Source organism: Anopheles merus, chromosome 3R, assembly GCF_017562075.2.
Source record: "Anopheles merus strain MAF chromosome 3R, AmerM5.1, whole genome shotgun sequence".
Taxonomy (NCBI): Eukaryota; Metazoa; Arthropoda; class Insecta; order Diptera; family Culicidae; genus Anopheles; species Anopheles merus.
The window spans coordinates 46,837,257-46,857,649 of NC_054084.1; the positions used below are offsets into that span (position 1 = coordinate 46,837,257).

Consider the following 20,393-nt stretch of genomic DNA (forward strand, 5'->3'; position numbering starts at 1 on the left):
GTGGCTGGTAAGCTGGCTGGCTGGCTGGCTGGCTGGCTTTCAAGACTGGCCCAGACTTGCTCTCGTAACATTATGTAATGCATGAATTGCATGAGCCGCGCCGCGCTGTGCTGTGCTTTTGCACATAACTGAGACCCCGACCCAGACGAAAGAAAGCACACATTTCTTCGATATATGTGTCATGATATCACTTTCCTCTTTCACCAATTTTCTCGTCTCGCCTTTCTCCCGGTTTCCTTGCACCATTGGCGAGAGGATGGGAGGAAGCAGGAACGAAAATGAATCGGGGCGAGTAGTGGTGGGCTGGTGCTGGTGCTGCTTTACCTTTGGTATACCTCACAGCCATCGGCAGCAAGAGTCTCCTTATGGAATGATAAGTTTGTGGGACACGCGATAATCGATGGTGTCCGAGTTTTGTTTACATTTATATTTGACATGTGAATATTTGATGTTTGTCTACAAAAAAGCGAACAACGTTTGTCTATTTGGCACTGTCCGATAGCTGGTCCCCCACAACACAGGCTAAATGGGGCTGTTTCAAACATCGTTACTTTACTTATCAATCAATCCTCCCAACCGTCCTTGTGAGCTTTCCTATCTCCGCAGGTTTGCCTCCTCACCCTTTGCCTAAGCGTCGTTGAAGAGGTTCTTATATCTTCTCTTTGATAACTTTTTTCGCTTTCTTCGTACCGTTGCCTATGAGGTTCATTGATATACGGAGCAGAACGTAACACTTTTTTCCGGCTCATCGCCAACAGGCCACTGAGAAGGAGGGGAAGAAATAGAGAGATACAGAGGGGGGGGGGGGGGGGGCGCGGCATGGCAAAGATATTGGGGCCAAACGAGAGTGGTACTGCTGCAACAAGTTAAACTACTTTACGTTTCCTCCCCTATCTTGACCCAACACACCCACGGGTCTCTGCTCATCGTCATCATCACCGTGTCCAGCCCAAAGGGGAGAGACCTAAGGCTGAATGCGTATGCGTGAGCTAAACGAGAGTACAACGCGGAAGAGAGATGAGATACAGCAAGAACGAAATGGGAGTAGGCTGTTCATTTTGCTTTTCTCATCTTCCCTTTTCCATTTCACTCTTGCTCACATTCTACTCCTGTTGGCCACATTTCACTTTCTTCCCGGGTTCAGCCGTGTTTGGTGGGTGCTGCTTCGGATAGTGTTTGTTTACTTGAATGTTCAATGTTTACTACCTTTATCTCTTATTTCTCTATTGCCTCAATCATCTTGCCCAATATTGAAAAGCATGGCCGAGATTTTATCATGTTTTCAAGTGAAATACACTCACAGCCAAGAGGTAAATGTGTCGATTCCGGTAAATCCAATTGCTGATAATTTTCGATTACTTGGCAGATATGTAAAATTATACAGTGATGATAACGTGATAATTGTTTTGCACAAAACATTATCCTCCATAAATCACACAACACGTTTGCACCAACAACAAAACAAGAAGGTTATTTAAGGCACAGTGGTCGCCCACCACCGAAACAGCTCCATGCCTGACAGAGGATAAATTTCCGCATCAGCAAAAGGGCGTGCATAGGTGGTGGCGTGTCGCGCCGGTTAGCAACCTTCTTGGGCGTTTTCTTTGCCGTTCGTCTATTCTTGTTTATCCCCTGTTCGAACACTATGCGTTGTCACACAAGTGAACCCCGTTTCCAGCCCTCCAGCAAATGCCCCGAACGAATGTTTTTTTTTTTTTTTTTTTTTTTTCCAGTGATAGACTCGCTTTTGCGTGTTGGTACCATTTTCAACCAGTGCGCCACCGCCGCTCGCCACCTTTCGAATGCATGGCGTTGCCGTTTGTTGATGAAACCGAAATCTGTTACCAGGCCATGTGGGTATGGCGCGAATTTGTGTCTTTTTTGTGCATGTTAAATGTGCAATGTGCAGTGTAGGTCTTGGGGTGTCTTTTTTTCTTTCTTTACTTGCCTGGTGCCTCCCGGTGGTGCCTCAGAAAAGAAACGTACGTATTACGTACGCGTTGCCAAACGGCAAAAATCGGGCTACGTGTGACTGTCGTTGGAGTTGGATTATTATTTGCACTCGCGTCTTTGGTGTGTCGGCTGGCGACTGGCGGCTCGAACCTCACGTTCTTATGCGCTTTGAACGGCGGTTGTGTGCGAATGGCATAAGCTCAGGCCTGTCGGGCTGTTTGCTGCACTCCTGTTGAGCACTGTGTGTCCATGCTTTTGGGGTATAAATTTGAAGGGAATGAAATGGAAACCAAATGGCACACGGTTGAGTGTTTTTATTAGGCCTTATTTTACTATTGAAGATCGTTTTCTGATAATGCCGATTATGGTGGATTTTGTTGGTCTGCAATTAAATTTGACCTTGAAAAGTTCCAATTTTTTATCAGCTGGTGAGAGGGTACAATAGGTAAACAATACTTTCTCGCACAATACTGCATCCCAAAAAGGCCACTTACGGCTAGCATTAGTATGTCGCCCCCTCCCCCCCAAACCCGTTCTTGCAAGTTTTCATTGATAAAAGAATAAGCAAGATGAAACATGCTGCTACTACTTCGGTGGACGATCAGCTGTGAGGCGATCAGGTTTTTTGACCAGCGCTACGAACGAACAGAACTTATGGAACATCCAATGCAAACCGGTTTCCAAGTACGTAGAAACATGTTTATAGAAATGTGTATGTGTGTGTGTGGACGTGTGTGTTGGCTGGCGTTTCCGGCAGCTGCGTTGAACTGCCTTTAATTTATTGAAGCTTCTTGAAAATAGTTTTTGGGAGATGTTCCACTCTTTGATAGCACATGCCAAATGCATATCGTACTCCATTGAAGAGTGGCACCAAACATCCAGAAACGAAAGAAAATTCACTTTGCCATTGGATACGGTAAAGCCGTTTCAAACACGTTTGCCAAACTCATCGATTGTTATAAAGTTACCCACCACCCCAAACCCACCCCGCCCGAGCCCCACCACTTCATTACATTCACGCATTGAAAAGGTAAGCAAATGCCAAACTATGTCAACTACGTTACGTGAACTTGAACTAGCGGTTTACATTCGTTTGTTGCGAAAAACCGCGTGGCGTGGTGGCGCGCACATTTTGCACGCGCGCACCCTGACCGCGCGGGCACGATATTTCCGCTTCGCGCGAGGTTTTTTCGCGCGCATTTGTGTATCTTTTTTTTTCACGCCGCTCTCGATCGCTGCTCCACGTTGTGTCACACTGTGTGCGTGCGTTGCTGCTAATGCGGTGGCACGAGGTGCTTTTTTTCCTTTCCTATTCAGCGGGAGGGGGGTAGTAAAGCGAGAGCGGGAGTGCTCATGTGTAACGAGCACCACTCTCTGCGTGCGGACGAGAACGCCTGCCATGAGCGACGACGCGTGTGGTGGGGTGACCCTGTGTGTGGTATGGTAGCCCCTGCGATCCACGATTCACCGTCGGCAGGGCGGCAGCAGCTGCAGCACCCCATGGTCATCCGGTTTCGTTTGTTTGTCGCCTTGTTATACACCCATCGCATCATCTCGCAATGCGATTGACCGAAATCGTCCCTGGTCACACACTCGCGCGGGGTTTTGCGCTTTGTTTCAAATCCGCTACCGGTTCGGCGACAGTTGCAGGCGGCACCCGATTCAAAGTCGCTGCTTCGAAGGGAGTGAGAGCCTGTGTGCCTTTTTTGATGTTGTTGTTGCTTTATTGCAGCGTGGTTTACTGTCCAGCATTTCTCGCTGACAAGCATTAACCACCCCATCATCTTGCGTATGTGTGTAAGGGTGAGTGTGCACCAAAGCACGCATACAAGCGCGCACCGGCCGGTCCGTCGTAGGCTACGGAATCATTCACCTTCGATTGCTGGCGTGTGCGCGCGTGTCGCTGACCTGCATCAAGTCTGCTGGAACGCGCGTCCCATGTACGTACAGAGCGCGACAAGCTACGCACGCTTTTTGTCTTGCTTGCGCTCGCGCGCGCTCCCGCTAATCCACTGTCTGTCGCCGAGCCGCGGGACCGGATGGATGGAACCGCGTGCGCGAAGTTAATTCTGGTTCTCGCGGTGGGGGGGATTACTTGGTGTAATTCTTCGTGATTTTATTTCAACCCCAAGTTCGCGTCTCATCCGATGCGGAAGAGTGGCGCGCGCAGTTGGTATACATATGCGAGAGAAGAGCGAAGGAGGTTCAGGTGGGAGGAAGCTCGGTTAAGTGTACATGTTTGGAATTATTTTCCCATCGCCACCGAGGAAAAGAGTGATCGCGGCTTCTAAGATCGCTGTGTAGTTTCTACCTTTTGCTTTCCGTTTCTCTCTCTCTCTCTCTCTCTCTTTCTCTCTCTCTCTCTCTCTCTCTCTCTCTATCTCTCCTTCGCTCGCTCGCTATACAGCAGGCTGCTTACGATACGGATAAACCGAGGGAATGGAAGGCAGAATGGTCCAAACCAGAATATATAATCCATAACAGAGATCATCGTACTGTGTGAAATCGAAATGAAAGGAAGCAGCGCGTTTTATCCTCGCACTTCCACGCGTTCTCGTGGACCGCACACATTTTCAACCAACACCAACACACACGCTCGGTAGAGAAAACGTTGGCACGTTCGTTGGTGTGTGAGTTTATTGGTTTACATGCTGCTCCATCTATATGTGTGCTGAGCACTGCCCCAGTGTGTGGTGGCTTCCAATACGCTTTCGTTCCAGCGTGTTGATTCGATTCACCCTTCGCTGCCTGAGCGTCGCTTCGCATATTTCCTTTTTATGTGGCTAACGACTTTACCAGCACACTTGGCCCCGAGAGCACCATCACCGGCATCCGAGAACCTGATGTGCATTGGATGATCGTGATGGGGCGCAAGAATGAGAATGATCGAGTGTAAATTTTGATGGAATACATTCCTTCGAGGCCCGGATCTCACTTGCCCTCGGTTGCTCCAGTCGAGTTGGTGTTAGATTTTTTTGTATGTTGCTTTCGCTCGATCCTCCATTTTGGGGCGTATATGATCGTGGTGAAAGGAATGAAGATGCGCCCTCAGCGCTCGCATGCACCAGCACCGCAGCGTGTGACTGGAAGCAAAGACCAGACCACAACATGGGTTCGAAATTTTAGAACGTTTATACTAACATCGAGGGAGCAGGAGGGAGCATCTCTTCTTGGTTTGGCAACTCTTTCTTGCCTGTGCAGAATGCCTGGCCCTATGTTGGCCCCCCCATCGTAGCTCCGTTTCATGAAAGCAAGAACATTTTATCGTTCCCATTCCTCCCCCAGTCTGGAATCAAATTTCCCTTTCACTAATGCTTTAATCGTCGTACTTACTTCCTCACTTGGTTGCTGTTGAGTAAAGACCTTGCGCAGTGAGTGTGGGACTGTGCCATAACTAACCCTCAGAACGACGGATGAAACGGGGTGATAAATACACATAACTATGTACGAGCGAGACAGCATAAATTAAAAACCGTATTCTAAAATACGACTTTCCACATGGGCGGAGGGTGAGAAGAAATATTTTCTATTTTTGGCCATATCTTGGAGCGACATACTGTGCGACATAGTCTGCTGGTGCGATGCTGTATACGCAGGAAGCACAGCATACCCCCATGCTCTGCTACACTGCTGTTTGGGTATGTTTTTTTTGTTTATTGTTTTTTTTTGTTTTTTTATTTTTTTTGAGAATGCACTACTACGAAGGGATTATTAATTATGCAGCGATTCAATTACATATCTCCGTAAAGATTGTTTCCACAGCATAAGTATGTTAATTGAATGCACTTCACTTTCTATAACACAATAAGCGACAGCATAATTCAGAACATAACAATCCGGTATCACTACACGGACAGCATAAACACACACACTGACACACATTGTATTGCACAAATTTCAAATCAAAACACACACTAGCATGCTACACGAAGGAAAAGGAAATCAAATGAAACTCACAACACCAACAACACCACCACCACCATCGCGCGCGCACATCATCTCGATGAGTAAAACGGTAATTTTGTCGCGTTGCTTTTATCAGGTGAACTTAGCGTAGTTGGAAAACATTTTGAGAATATTAAACACTCTACCAAAAAAAAAACAAACAACAGCAACACCATTCATGACGATGTCTGTGCGGAAGATGATGAAGCAGGAAGGGGTAGCTGCATAACTATTAGGGAATCTGGCGCATCGATCGCCGGCGGTTCCGGTTGGCCGGTGCGCCAGAAACACGAGGGAGCAAATCGCAAAGGAAATTGCAAAACACTGAAATAAATCAACATGTAATTCCGATGGTCAATTATATTTACTCTAGTGACGTTTTTAAAAAAAATATCCAAACAATCCGTAAACAGCATTTAAGATGGTAAAACAGGAGATCAATTCATCAAACGAAACAAACGTAGCAAACTCATCATTTAGCAAGACGCACAGGTACATGAGTAAGGTATTGCAGACGCGCATTGATCGTAGGGCGATCGCACACTATTAGAAACGTTGAGCAACCATTGTCGTGTGTATGCACATATAACGCGATTGCCATGTTCGTTACATGAATCTTGACTAGCAGATTCATCTTTTAAAGGGGTAGCCAGTAATGTTGAAATTCTCATTAGTAAAATCTGCATGATTCGACTGTAGCTTACCGAACCGTGTGCTCGTAGTTAGTCCCTCTCCGAAGGCAGAAGGAGCGCAACCATACTTCTGCTTGACATATTTAGTGTGTGGTTAAACATGAGCCAGGTCCAACTTCTTGTTTAGCACGGTGGTCGAAAGAAAGAACAGCAAACTATCAATGAACATAATAAGTCACACACGGACGGACAAACACACTCATAAACCAAAGCACTGACGATTAAAGTCACACCAAATGGGTGGTGAAGATCGGCTCAAACATTTTAAACGAAACTTTAATACAAAAAGCGAAGAACATGAATCTGTCCCCGCACCAGTATGGGGCTTCTCTGCATTCTAACATTACACAATCAATCAATAATTCAGTGTAAAATAGTATTGTTAAATTTTGAAACCAAAAACGGAAAACTCGAAAACTTCAAGCTGGTAAAGTAAAATACATATCTTGTGGATCACTTGTTGAACATTTACATTCATGTTGTTACTAACGGGAGATGAGGATGAAAAAAACAAAAGCAAAAACGAATGAAAATCAAGTTGGAGGCAAAAAATATGAAGCGCATATGTACGGTAGAAATGGCATGACCAGTGTAATGGTATACAGAGCAGTGTTGTTGGTCTCCCGACTGTACACGTTGTAAAACCAAACGCTAATATTAGCTGTGTTAGTAGTGTGCAAACTGTGGCGGAAAATAGAAGGACATGATGGTATTGCTTTTGTTTACAAACCCGAATTTCATATCGTTTGTTGGAATGCAAAAGGCTTGGAATGCAAACACAACATTTTAAACTCAGTTTATCGCAGCTTGATCGAAATTCGTCGCCACAGTTACTTACACAGATAATGTGGCTCGGTACTCACTAGACTCGATCAATCCCAATGTTTACCACCGAAACTTTGCACAAAAGCGTAAATTGATCCATATACTTTGCATCCACAGGGACAGTGGCTGGGAGTGTTAGTTTGAGTTTCATCTCGGTGATTTTTGTTGTTGTATTTATTACCTCATTGAAGTTTATTATGGAATTTTGGCATCAAGTCGAATATTTTGGAGTGCATGCTACACATGATTTAAACAACACACTCACAACATAAAGCTCCATTTGCCGTGGAGCGTGAGATGGAAACAGATAACCACCTTTCTAAAGATATGGAAAACTTACCCCGCCAATAAACGACGACTTAATGCACTCCCCGGGGAGTATGTAGAAGAGTGTACATAGCGAACACAAACAACAGGATATCTAATGCATTACCCAAAACACGATGTTATACAAGATTCATTGCAAATGAACCATGTTACTTCCGTTTTCTATTCTTCCAAAACAAATGGCGAATGATAACAGATCTACAGCGATCCTATCTTGAACCACAAAATGATGATAATCGGCGAGATGAACTCGAATCGCCTCGGCGCGAAACAAGGTGTTGTGAAAAGGGTAGCGCCAGAGTTCGATCAAACGACATACTGATCCACAATTCGCAATTCGTGCTATGAATTTAATAGCATTACATGCGAACAAATCAATATTACTACACCTTCCGATACCATTTGCTAGCAAGGTGGTGCAGTATTAGTGTAGCACAGGGTGTGTAGGATCTATAACTTGCAGTTCTGTGTGGTTTTTGTCTGCAACACATTAACACACATACCCGAACATGCAGCCACATACATTCACACTGTTATACACACGTGCATACACGGAAATGGGTGTTTGAAAGGATATTGACTATGAATGAATTGTTACAAAATGTATTTACCTAATACGATTGGACATTATTGACTAGCATTTCTCGTCTGGGAACAATTTTTTAATCATGCCAGCAAAATTATTGAAAAAAAAAGAAACAGAAAACCAAAAAAAGTCCTATGGAAGTAAGAAATGAAAAAGAAAGAAAAAAACACAAAAAAATAAGAAAGAATCATTTCAAAGTGTTATTATCTATACTGGAGGGAATATTGGCAACCAGTTGCGCAACTCCGCGTTGTGAACTGAAAGCCCATGTTGGCAGAGAGAGAGAGAGGAACATAAACAGACGAATGCACTCTGTATTATCCATGGTGTGTGAAAACGATGTAGTGGTGCGGCTTTGGGTTGTTCGACTAATTTTAAATATTCTCTCCTTGGGGATTAGACCAAACCCAGCCATAATCACGAAGTTAGGGAATTTTGTAGATCTTTCCATACGTTGATCAATGTTTTTAGAGATGGTTAGAGATGAGGAGCGAGTGAGCGTTGAAAAAGTCATTTACGATTTGCTTATTCTGGCAGCTGATACTAATGAAGTCGTCGCCATTCGTCGAAACAGAGAGAGAGAGAGAGAGAGAGAGAGAGAGAGAGAGAGAGAGAGAGAGAGAGAGAGAGAAAGAGGGCGAAGAAACTGAAGGGGACTGCTGTAGCATACGGAATGGGATGAACTCACATTTTTAATTCTCTCAAAGCAGCACAATGCAATACAAGAAGAAAAAAATCTAGACCGATACAAACTCATTCGAACTAGACTTTCTGCTGTAGTGTAAGGCCGGATATTAGTATCATGAAATGCACAGATAAGTAATAGTTAAGTCTTACAGTTTTCTGTTCAGGGTTTAGCTACGTATGTGTATGTGTGTGGTATGTCTGTGTCCATAAATATTCTGGGAGATGGGAAGATATGCCGTTTTTTTGCAATAGTTTCCCTGTCGCCCTGCAACTAAGGGCAGCACTTATTTGAACAATTGTTTGATACTTTTTAAGAGTTGTTCTTATGTTCTTTTCAGCATAAGAACAAGGTGTGTAGGAACAGCAAAATACAGTGCAATGTTGCTGTTGGCATTGCATAATCTATGCAATCGCTGCAACCGAACTCTGTTAAGCTATATGTTTATTTGGAGAAAGAAAGGATACTTACCAAATGAATGTCCTTTCGTAGTTTAACGGTGGTGATATGATTAAGCAAAGCAACAAACAGTACAGCTCTATCCCTCTCACTTCTTAAACTTGCCCAGTAACTGTGTTGCGAAGATAAAAAAAAACTGTCAATTACTAAAACACAATGCTAGACATGTATAAACGTCTTGATATTGGTGTAGGGAATAACTATAGGTCCTAATATTTAACATACATATACACAGCAGCATACAGTATCTATCCATTCAAACAAACCCATTCTACAAGCCATGTTATTGTACACCAAATCAAATCGTTGCCAGGATAAGAGAACAAGACTTTCGATAGTGTGTTTGGACTTTAGCAACGCGTTTAGAACTAGTAGTAAACCAGCGCAGCATAATGGGCAAACACAAACGGCTTTATTTTTGCTTTTTACCACTTCCGGTATTGAGTGGATCAATCAATCAATCATGAAATCCCATTCAGAATGGGATGTTCTTTGAAAGAACGGATGTTTGGATTTTACTTCAGCTTGTATGCACAAATGTTCTTTTTATCGCATTGCTTAGCATAGCTTTGCTGCTGAGAACTTAACACATACGCAAACTTAATATTGCAATAAACTAAACATGACGTGCTGTTCAGATGAAACACACACAGTACGCGGCACAAATGGAACAGAAACAGATAACACACGTGCCGTCATTTACTTCATCCTGCGCAAACACGTGACATCCTAATATACAGAGCCTGCCAAAGGAGTTCCACGCTGCTGTCCCCCTCGCCAAGGTTTGACATATTTGTACGAAACATACCAGCAAGGTTTAACGTTGAAAGGGCGAGAGAGAGAGAGAGAGAGAGAGAGAGAGAGAGAGAGAGAGAGAGAGAGAGAGAGAGAGAGAGAGAGAGAGAGAGAGAGAGAGAAAGAGAGTGAGGGACGCAGATAATACGTAATGGAATAACATAAATATGATAGCTTGAATTTTTACTGCGCTTACAACCATGGCTGCTAACAATAATATCATTATGACTATTTATTAGGCGTATAAGTTGCTTGCCCGTTTCATATAGCTTGCACAAATTTTCTCTATCTCTCTTTTTTCTCGGACGATGAGAAAATAAAAAGGACCAAATCACTTTTCTACTCTGTCCCCGTGTAGGCGTACCACAACTTAAACAATCCAAGATGGTGGCACAAGTGGAAGGGATTCTTTCGGATTGATATTGTTTTAGAATTGTGAAAACCGAAGAAGAAGAAAAAAAAGATGACGGACAGTGGCACCAAACAGGATGTAATTGAGGTGTGCCTAGAGTGTTGAATTGAATTTACGTAGTGAAATAAAATGTTGTCGTAGAGAATAAACCAAAATATAACACTTATTTGACACAGGAACAACCTGCTCTAGTGTAGTGGAGGAAGATAGCCCATTTAATAATGGGTTCTTAAACATAGTAATATAACACTCACTCTTAAAACTACCGACACAAAACACGCACATGGCAACAGAATCGACGGCAATGGGAAATCAACAAATATTTGAAATCAAGAATAATCATCAACTGCAACAATAATAAGTAAACTATAACGATAAACTAAATCAATAAACAAAAGTATCGTATATTAACACTGTTACTTGATCTTTTTACACCATCTCGAAGTGTTTGAAGGTTTTTAGTGGTTACAAAAGCTCTTAGTAATATCGTAGTGAGAGTGTGTGTGTGTGTGCATAGACGATAAATGTAAGCCAAACTTGATTGCTGATGTTAACGAGAAATGGTTCCCCGTAATGGGTCTGCAAAAGATGGTGATGATGATGATGATCATGATGATTACGAATGAAGGTGATGATTATTGTAAGGATTGTGGGCAGAGTTGGTGAGAGGATATTGCATTCTAAAACAATACCGGTGAAGAAGGGAAGACGGGAGATGCAGGAGGGGAGCAAGAAGGGAAGGAAACGTAAACGGTGAATTTGCAAACTGAATGTGCTAAACTATGGGAATCAATTATTTATCGCATGCCGCAAACTGTAAAGGATTAAAGGTTGTGTGTTGAGCGGATGAAGAGGATGGCGGAGAAGCGCAGTTTGACGCCGTAACGCACTTACTGTGTGCGCGAACTGTGCAGCGAATGCACTACTAAAACTGACTAAGAATGCAATCGAAAGCAACAAAAAAGGGAAAAACGAGCAAAAAAAAATGTTATAAATCTTTTTATACTGTTGACTATTTTCAGTGGACTTTCGCAATCGCTATACAATCAGCAGTAGGTAAAGAGAGAGAGAGGAGGGTGAAACATACAAGTAGAATGATGCAATGAAAGTTACTAAAAACCTAAAACCCAGAGAGAGAAAAAATATGAGTACGTGTACGAGTGAAATTGTAATGCCAGACCAATTTGTGATGAATATTGCTGTAAGAGAGTGTCCGCTCGAAAGTACATCCCAACACTGGCGATTCGTTCGCATTCTGGCGGCATGTCGTTACTAAACAATGTCCTTTTTGTCATCGTTTTGTCTTTTATAAAATGCACCTGTTTACTAAACTTAAAAAAAAACTTATCAACTAAAAAATACACACCCACACATACATTTGTTAAACACTTTAACGCACAACAGTCCATTTCTGGTGTGGAGAAACGGACCTCGGAAAGGCAGTACAGCACGAAATGGTCCAGCTAGTAAGTATTTTCAAACTGCGGTTTCGTTACGTTGCCCAAAATCATGAAACGCATTCCAGGACCTACAATGCTTTTTGGTTAGTTTTCGTGTTTTATCAAGGAAAAAAAGCAATCTCCACAATAAGTTTTTTGTGAATATTCTCGTTTTTGTTGCAAAAATAGCAAAACATTACATTATTGTCTGTTATAATTTGATACATCACAAACACTCCTTCCTGTTGCTGTATTACGTTCGATTATGACTAGCAAACAGCTTTCTTACCGTTGATCTTCAAATAACACGTTCCGTTAGCTACCATTACTAGATCTCCCTCACTCTCATCAACAGTGAGACATATTTATACGGAAATGGTTTCAATCGTCTATAGCTATATTGCTCTCTGACTCTCTCTGTCTTTGTCCTACCGTACTGCACAAAGAAAGCAAAACACAAACAAATGAAACAATGTAAGACGAATGGTTGTGTACTGAAAAAAGCCATATTATGAATTGTAAAGATAAGAAGCAAGGCAAAGGAGAAAAACAAACATATTTGCAGCAATGCAGTCCGGGCTTGCTCGAAAGAAGAATGGCTTAATAGGATGGATGGGCCGGAAGCGGGAGAGACGCAGAAGGACGAATTATTAGCTGGTGTTTAACCACAATTCAGTGTGTACTATCTTTAAACGTGTGAATCCGTCTTTTGAGTATTGTTAAAATGGAGAGCAAGGTATTGCGGGGGAAAATGAACGGCCATCGGCGGGCCCGCCATTATGATGGTGTCTTGGAGGGAAAGGCTTTCGATCAAAGGACAAAAGTAGAATTGGCGTGAAGGCGAACGTCACTCTTTCTTCCTTTTCGACAACTGGCGTGTAATGGCATAGATTTAATGCGTGTTAGTGTGTACAGTGAGGCCTTCATTCTAGCTGCTTACGCCCTTTTTGGATGTCTGAGGGCAGGGCAGAGACCGAGGAGAGGAGGGCGTAAGCAACTGATGAAATCCTTTCGAATTGTTCTTTAATCGTTTGTAAGATTAGTTAGGATTGTACCGAGCGACCCCGGTTGTTCGGGTTCGTCGGCTCGATCTGTTTCAGTATGATAAATAACACAAGGCTTACTATTAATATTTGTGACTGATTATTAAAATACCTTTATAAGATACGTTTTACTATCTACTCTATACTCTCGACATATGCAAGGTACTGTTTTATTTATATTTATTTTGTATCGTTCTCATGCAAACTGTTTCTATTTATGATTCCTATAAGAGTCATATTTCGGGGGATTGATCAATAATACCAAATGAATCGTGACATAACAAAAATAATGGTGGTTATAAGCAACGAGGGGTAAGATTTTAAATACTTATGATACTAGTTATTACACAATCCAATTCGCTGGTGTCAATCAAACCACCACAACAGTCTGAAGATCGTTTATTAAAAGAAGAAGAAGAATAAGTAAAAACACGATTCACCCCTCACCGAGCTAGTCATGTTCTTTTGAAAAAGGAAAATCTATCGTTTTGTTAAACAGTATAGTACTTAAATAACAATTAAGTAACCAAAGAATGACGTGTTACGAAACAGAAGCGCAAATCTCGAGTAGCAATTATAAACTCGCACTGGACTCGGCTAAGAAAATGGTAGTAATTGCACCTATTTAATTTTCATTCACTTCGACCATTATTATTATTCTTATTATTGTTACGTTTATAGAATTTCTCCGAAAATAAAGTATCGGACCGAAAAGCCATGCTGTGTGTGAGAGAATGCGTAAAGAAGGGGCTGAAATGAATGTAACCATCCTACAGAAATGAATCGAGATTGAAGAAGAACGCAAAAAGGATAGAAGTAGCTTGATCGACGATTGCAAAATCACCACCGGTGATCAAGGATAATTCCCAAGAAAGGTATTCCGTTGGGTTAAGATTAAGAGATAGAAAGAGAGAGAGAGAAAGAGAAAGGAGAGAGAGAGAGAGAGAAAGAGAAAGAGAGCGAGAGAGAGAGAGAGAGAGAGAGAGAGAGAAAGAGAGAGAAAGTTGGAGTGGAATGGCAGCAGGTTGGGCTGCTGTGGGCAAAGATAGGAGTGGAAAATCGATTCATTTTTGTACTGCAACTACTATCTACCTACTGAATGGGATGAAAGGATACTCCTTTTTTACATAGAAACGTATTGCATTATTTGTATTATCCTGTATGACCATTTCCAAAATAAATAATTTATTCTTAAAATGGTGTGCATTTGATGTTGTTTATTATCACTGTTCATCACAACCCTGCGGAAATCCGAAATTTCAATAACAATGCTTATGTTTGGTCCTTTTGGTTTCGTTTGGCAAAGCTAAAACTAGGTAAGAATAAGCTCACTGTTGTTAGTTGTGGATGAGAACAATAGAGATACATACATATCCTGCTTAACATTTTCGAATATGTTCCTGCCGCATCTAATATACCTTAGTGTAGTTTTAAAAATATTTGTTGGATTTTTATGTTTCCATATTTATCTTGTTGTGAATGCTATTTGAATCAGGCATTCATTTCTTCATTTAAAAAATCATTACTGTTTAACTAAATTGTTAACATTTTTAAACATCAAAATACAGGAAACCCTGGAATTACGACGATATAACGTATATATCGTGTGAACGATGATGATAATAAAGTTTATACAATCGACAAATATTTAAGTTAAAATACACTGTATTCTAGCCATCGACTCTTCTTATTCGGTTGTAAAGGATGCATTATGGAATATTTTTCAACTATTTACGACTATCTCGACATTTACACTCTGGGGCCTTTTGTTCAGTTCACTTTGGAAATTCCTATTGGATTCCAAATGAGCCGGTGCAAAAAGCGGGCTGTTTAGTACACTTCCCGTCACATAAAGCTCTCCCCGTACAAAAGAGTCAAAAAAATGTCCCAAAATTATAAGTATCCCTGAAAACATTTACAAAATGAAAATGTTTTATAAGAATTATTTCAGAAAAAAATATGTTTTCTTTCTATAAAAGATTTCCCTTTGGTATGCTCTTGGAAGCTGTTCACGTTAACGTGATGTCTGTTATTAATCTAATATGTAGTCCTTCTATCGTCGTACGTTTGACTATCGGGACAAATAAAACCAATTGGTCACAGATAAGACATAACAATAAAGTTTGCACAAACAAGGAATATAAAGTATTAATATTTTAAATAAAAACCTGGACAGGGCCATTTCTCGGTGGCCACTATACTCGTCGACTCACGTGCCCAGGATTTAGGGAAATTTGGGCAGGCAACAATCGTACACAATTCGCAGGTACTACTTACTGCCGAGGCGTGGTATGTTGTTTTTTACGCAGCAAATGTGAAGTAAATCGAAAGGGAGAACAACACACCGGTACAGAATGAAAGGTAGTTGAAATCGAACATCGAAATCAATGGTAAAACAAAACACTGCCGATTGTTTGTGTGTTGTTACTGCGGTGGTGGTGGTAGTGGTGGGTTACTGCCGCTGCTGCTGCTGTTGCTGCTGCTAATGCATAATGTTGCGTATGTGTTCCCTGGTAAAAACTCATGTCCGTGTGTGCATACGCCAAGCACGATCGAGTGTGGGTGGTTACCGGAGACCGTGTTGGTTGGTTGATTACGCCTGCGTTACGAAATTTGCACCGAAATGAATTACCGGTTTCTGAAGACGGGCCAGCCAAAGGAGTGGGGGACAGGAGCAAGGGGCGAGGGGAGGGGTGGGAGCAAGGTGTGCTGGAAAAAAGGAGTGACGGGTGCAGTGTTGGTCATTGAAACAATTTTCCGATACTGCGGTGCCATGCGGTGTGCGAGCTGAATGGGGCTGAACCACAGTGGAGGCCCACTGTTGAGGCACACACTGTTGCACACACCCACACCGTGGGCAACAGTGTGGCGCGGTCGAACGATCGATTCTGTGAAGGTTTTTGGCGTTGAGACTTGGCTACGTTTGGGCCTATCGGTTGTCTTAGCGGCGGACGAGACCGCACGTGACGACGATCGTACCGTTAATACGTACTTTGGGAGGTATTAATTTTTTCGGAACACGTTCGCTTTTGTGGCCCGGCGGCCCGGCCGCTTTCCAAAAACGCCGTGGACCTTGAAGTACGTGGAATGTGTGTGCACACGTTAGAGACGAAACGAATTCGCTTAGCGGAAGTCTCAGTGCCGTTTTTTGACAGCGCCCTTTTCAATCGAACGTGCGCACAATATGAACGAATCAATCTAACCCCATAGGTTGTTCACGATACACGCAGGTAACATAGTGACACCGTTCTTTATGTTTTGTGATATAGAAAACATTTTTAATATTTATTTGTTTGATGAATACCTATAGAAACTTAGCTTTGGAAATTTTCGCATTTTTGGGTGCTTCATCGACACCTTTCATTCATTGACTATTGATTACGTACGGTTCCATTTTGCGGTTGGTTATGTCCATTTGTTTGACTATTTTCTTACCTGTCCTCACCATCTCTAACCGAAAGCCTAAACGTGCCCCTCCCCAAAAACGAACGAGGAAGCATGGAAAACTAATCTAGGTCAACTGCACACGGCAGGCGATCGTAATTTCTAGCCACAACCTAATAGATAGCCTTATAGTTTCTCTGTTGTGGTCATTTTTTATGCATTCTTAAGCAAGTTTTTCGCTATCGGTTTTCGAGAAGTTGTTGAATAGTCCGCACTCTGGTTGGGTTTCTACTATTGGGTAATTCACCGCCCTGGCCCACCGAATGCAGCGCAGTTGCTGGCTTTATGTTGCGTTTCCTGACCGGCCTTTTTGAACGAGACCGCGTTGTCGAAAGGTTGGGAGGGGGGGGGGGGGGGGGGCGAAGGTGGTGATACTACTGTGTCCGTTTGTCGTTCGCCGATGGTCGTCACGCAGCTGGTATGTTTTTTTCGTTAACGAAGCAAGTATACTGCGGGTTGCAATTGTTGTGTATCTGTTTACACACTGCGCAGCGATAAGAAACTTATTTTTCTTGCGCTTTAACATGCACCGTGCAGGCGAAGGTGGTATGTGCGGATTGTTCACCAGTGTAGGGGAGAGCAACAAATGTTTTAAAACAGTACACGTGCTACGTAATGCTGCCATGATTCGTATGAAGTGTGTTTACGTGCTTTTGATGTGTTCTGGGAGTGTTAAATTAATTATATGCGTTACATAAATGTTCTATAACACACATTCTCGTAATATATCACTTTGCTACTCGATGTCTGAGGAAGCTGAGTATGAGAAGGGAAGGACATGATTAAATAAATAAGTAGAAACTTTTTTGAGTGTGTCTCCTGCATGTAGCTCTTAAATTTTCCTTGATATCAAACTCACGATACAGATCCGATGAAAATTATAATTATTATTATTAATTATCCCAAACATTAAAAAAAATCGTTTCTAGACTTATTTCTATGCTAGTATAGTTTGAACTGCAAAACTACTAGACTGTAAACTCTCGTAGCGTCGAAATCAGTGTCAACTAAGCCTATTGGAGGGCACACCCTTCGATTGATCTATGGCGATCAAAAGGCAATAAAAAACAGTACTTTCTTAAAAATATAAGAATATTTTTATTATTATTATTTTTGTGAAGTGATTGAAGTTGATTTTAAAATAAATTTAAAAATCATTTAAGGTTGTTTCTGCTTTCTGTTTAGCATAACATCATATGTTTGAAGAAAATTTGTGTGCTTTGAGCATTTGACAGAATTATAAAAAATAATGCAATACAACCAAATAAACAACACAAACTATTTTTTTTCTATCTGTATATGCGTGACATGTGATTCCTACTGGAACCATCGTTGTATGAAGGCGTTTCATTATCTTTGATTGTTAATCGCTGACCACGATACTTTATACAGACAAACATTATTATGAAATCACAAAATCATTTTCACCCCTATTGTGTCACATTAGTGCAAAAATTCAACAAACAGCTCACACCCAATTCCACCCATTCCGCTGCCAGACGTAATATGATCGGCCACCAGAATTCACCCGAGTGTTATGGCAGTTTCGAAGAAATAGCGAAAGTAATTAAATTCCCTTTGTTACACGAAAGCCTCCTTTGCACGGCACGTAGCATACCCCCAGCATTGGGGTATGGGAGCCATGCGGTGCTACCCTAGCATATTGCCAGGTACAGTAAAAAGGGAAGGAACTTTATGCTTCAGCGAGCGAATAACAGAGATGCACGGCGGATGGAGGAATAGGCGCGAAGCAGATCGTACGTAAATGAAACGTAAGTGGAGTGCCGCCACCTTGAGACCTTGATCTTCAGCCGAGGCAGGTCTCTCGCGAGCTTGAGTAAAAGGGAAAAACACTTTTGCCAAGATTCGCCAGTTCATCACACGTTGTTGTTGGGGCACCTCAGAGGAAGGGCAATGAACCATGGAACGTACAAAAGAGACGTCGCGGTAAAGGTAGAGGTAGCAACCATTAAACGAAGCAGAAAAAAACATCGCATAGAACGCGGAGAAGCGAAAATGGACAAGTGCTGCGCATGGATTAACATGGCTGGGAACTAAACGAGAGTTAAGTCAAGGCATAGTAATAGCTCCTGACGTATTCGTATCTGTAGATGTATGTGTGTGTGTATATATATGTCCGAGCGGAAGTTGTCTGAGTCTGTACAAAACGCTCAAAGCACGTACAGGTAGAAAGCACGAGCAAGGGAAGGGAGCATGAGCAGAGTGTTATGGACGGCATGAAAAAAGGTGGACGACCAAGAGGGCAAGGTGAGTCACGGATTTCCGTTTCGCGAGACGAATGAGGAGGGGGCATCGAACCAAGCCGTTTAAGAATTCGATCATAGGCAGATGCCATCCAATAGGAATCGTGCGATCGCATTGGAACATCGTCGAGGATCGTTGAAATTGATTAATGCGAATATGAAGACGTGCCTAGTGTCCTTAAAAACGGTAGAAGAGGGAAAGCATGATCTGTGAGACAGAGAGAACATTATCGTGTATATACGGATGCTATTCACATAGCCTCTCTCGGCCATACCGTTCGGCATGTAGTGTTCGTGGTGAAGATCGAGCCTGCCTTGCTTTCTGCAGCGCTTAACAATCGCGGACCATTAAAATACCTTCAGCAAAACAACAGGATACCTGTCCGACAGGAAACCATATTTAGCCGCCCAGGGGATACCGCCACCACTGTTTCACCGACAATCGACTTCCTCAAGAACGAATTTTGGAGGTTAATGTCAGTTCAAGGTTCGTTCATTTCGCGAGTTTTATCATCCAATTCTGGGGGATGGGTCATACAGAGAATGGGGGCCGGTGTGTCGGTGGGTTGATTGTAGAGGCTTGATGTTAGAAGCCACAATTATGGTGGCTAGGCAGGAGGGCACGGAACAGTGGCAAACTCAATCGAACGCAGATGTTTAGTATGCGGCCGTATCTCGTATATTACTATTCATGACTTGCTAGCCACTTGCCGTGGCGTTATCATGATCACAGTCTCATCACACGAGGTGTTGGATATGAGTGGTAGTTTTCGGTTTCATGCTGGTCATGCTGGCACGCTGGTGTATTATTTAACCGGAAAGGATTTTGATATTGAGTTGTTGCTAGTGAGAATTGCCATGAATTGCCAATAAAGATCATTCAATAAATGGTGAATACATAAGAGGTATATGTGTTTATAGATTGAAATATGCTTATAATATGTTTTAGAAAGGATTCTATTGCTTATTGTGTATTGTAAAAGTTTTTAAAATCAATTACTTTCAAACGTGCAACTACACGTGACTGCGCTTTAAAACAGAGACGCATTCAATGAAATCAATGGGTCATTGATATTTCAATAAGTTGCTAAAGGTCATTTGGCAAACGGTTGACAATCGCTTACGGAGCCCAAAACGGAGTCTCTTTATTTATCCATGAATGCGCCAAATCTAATCGACACAAGGACAAATTTGGAACATTTAGTTTCGCGCAATTCGCCAACTACCGTCCAACCTTTGGCGAACCGAAGGTCCCTGTTCGCGTCTCGTCTGCGCGCCTGCGTGTGTCATCGAGGATCGTGTTCCGCGACAAGCAATTTTTGCGAATCTCTCACCGCCACCAATATCCTGAGAAAGGGAGGTCGTCCGGTTAGTTACCGGCTTTCGGTCAATGGTGTGTGCGCGCGCATTCCATCGCGGCAAGGCACGACCGAAGGCGAGTCGTTTCTAGGAAAGGGAAGTCCATGAAATTAAAGTAGAAAACCATACACACACACGCGGCAAAGCAAAAACACACATACCCCT

General features: G+C 42.4%; 1 protein-coding gene across 2 annotated transcripts in view; it reads left to right on the forward strand.

The window, feature by feature from the left end:
* Positions 1 to 20,393, forward strand: part of LOC121596802 (protein disks lost) — an 81,865-nt gene that overhangs the window by 46,848 nt on the left and 14,624 nt on the right. The gene's annotated exons all lie outside the window — the stretch shown is intronic.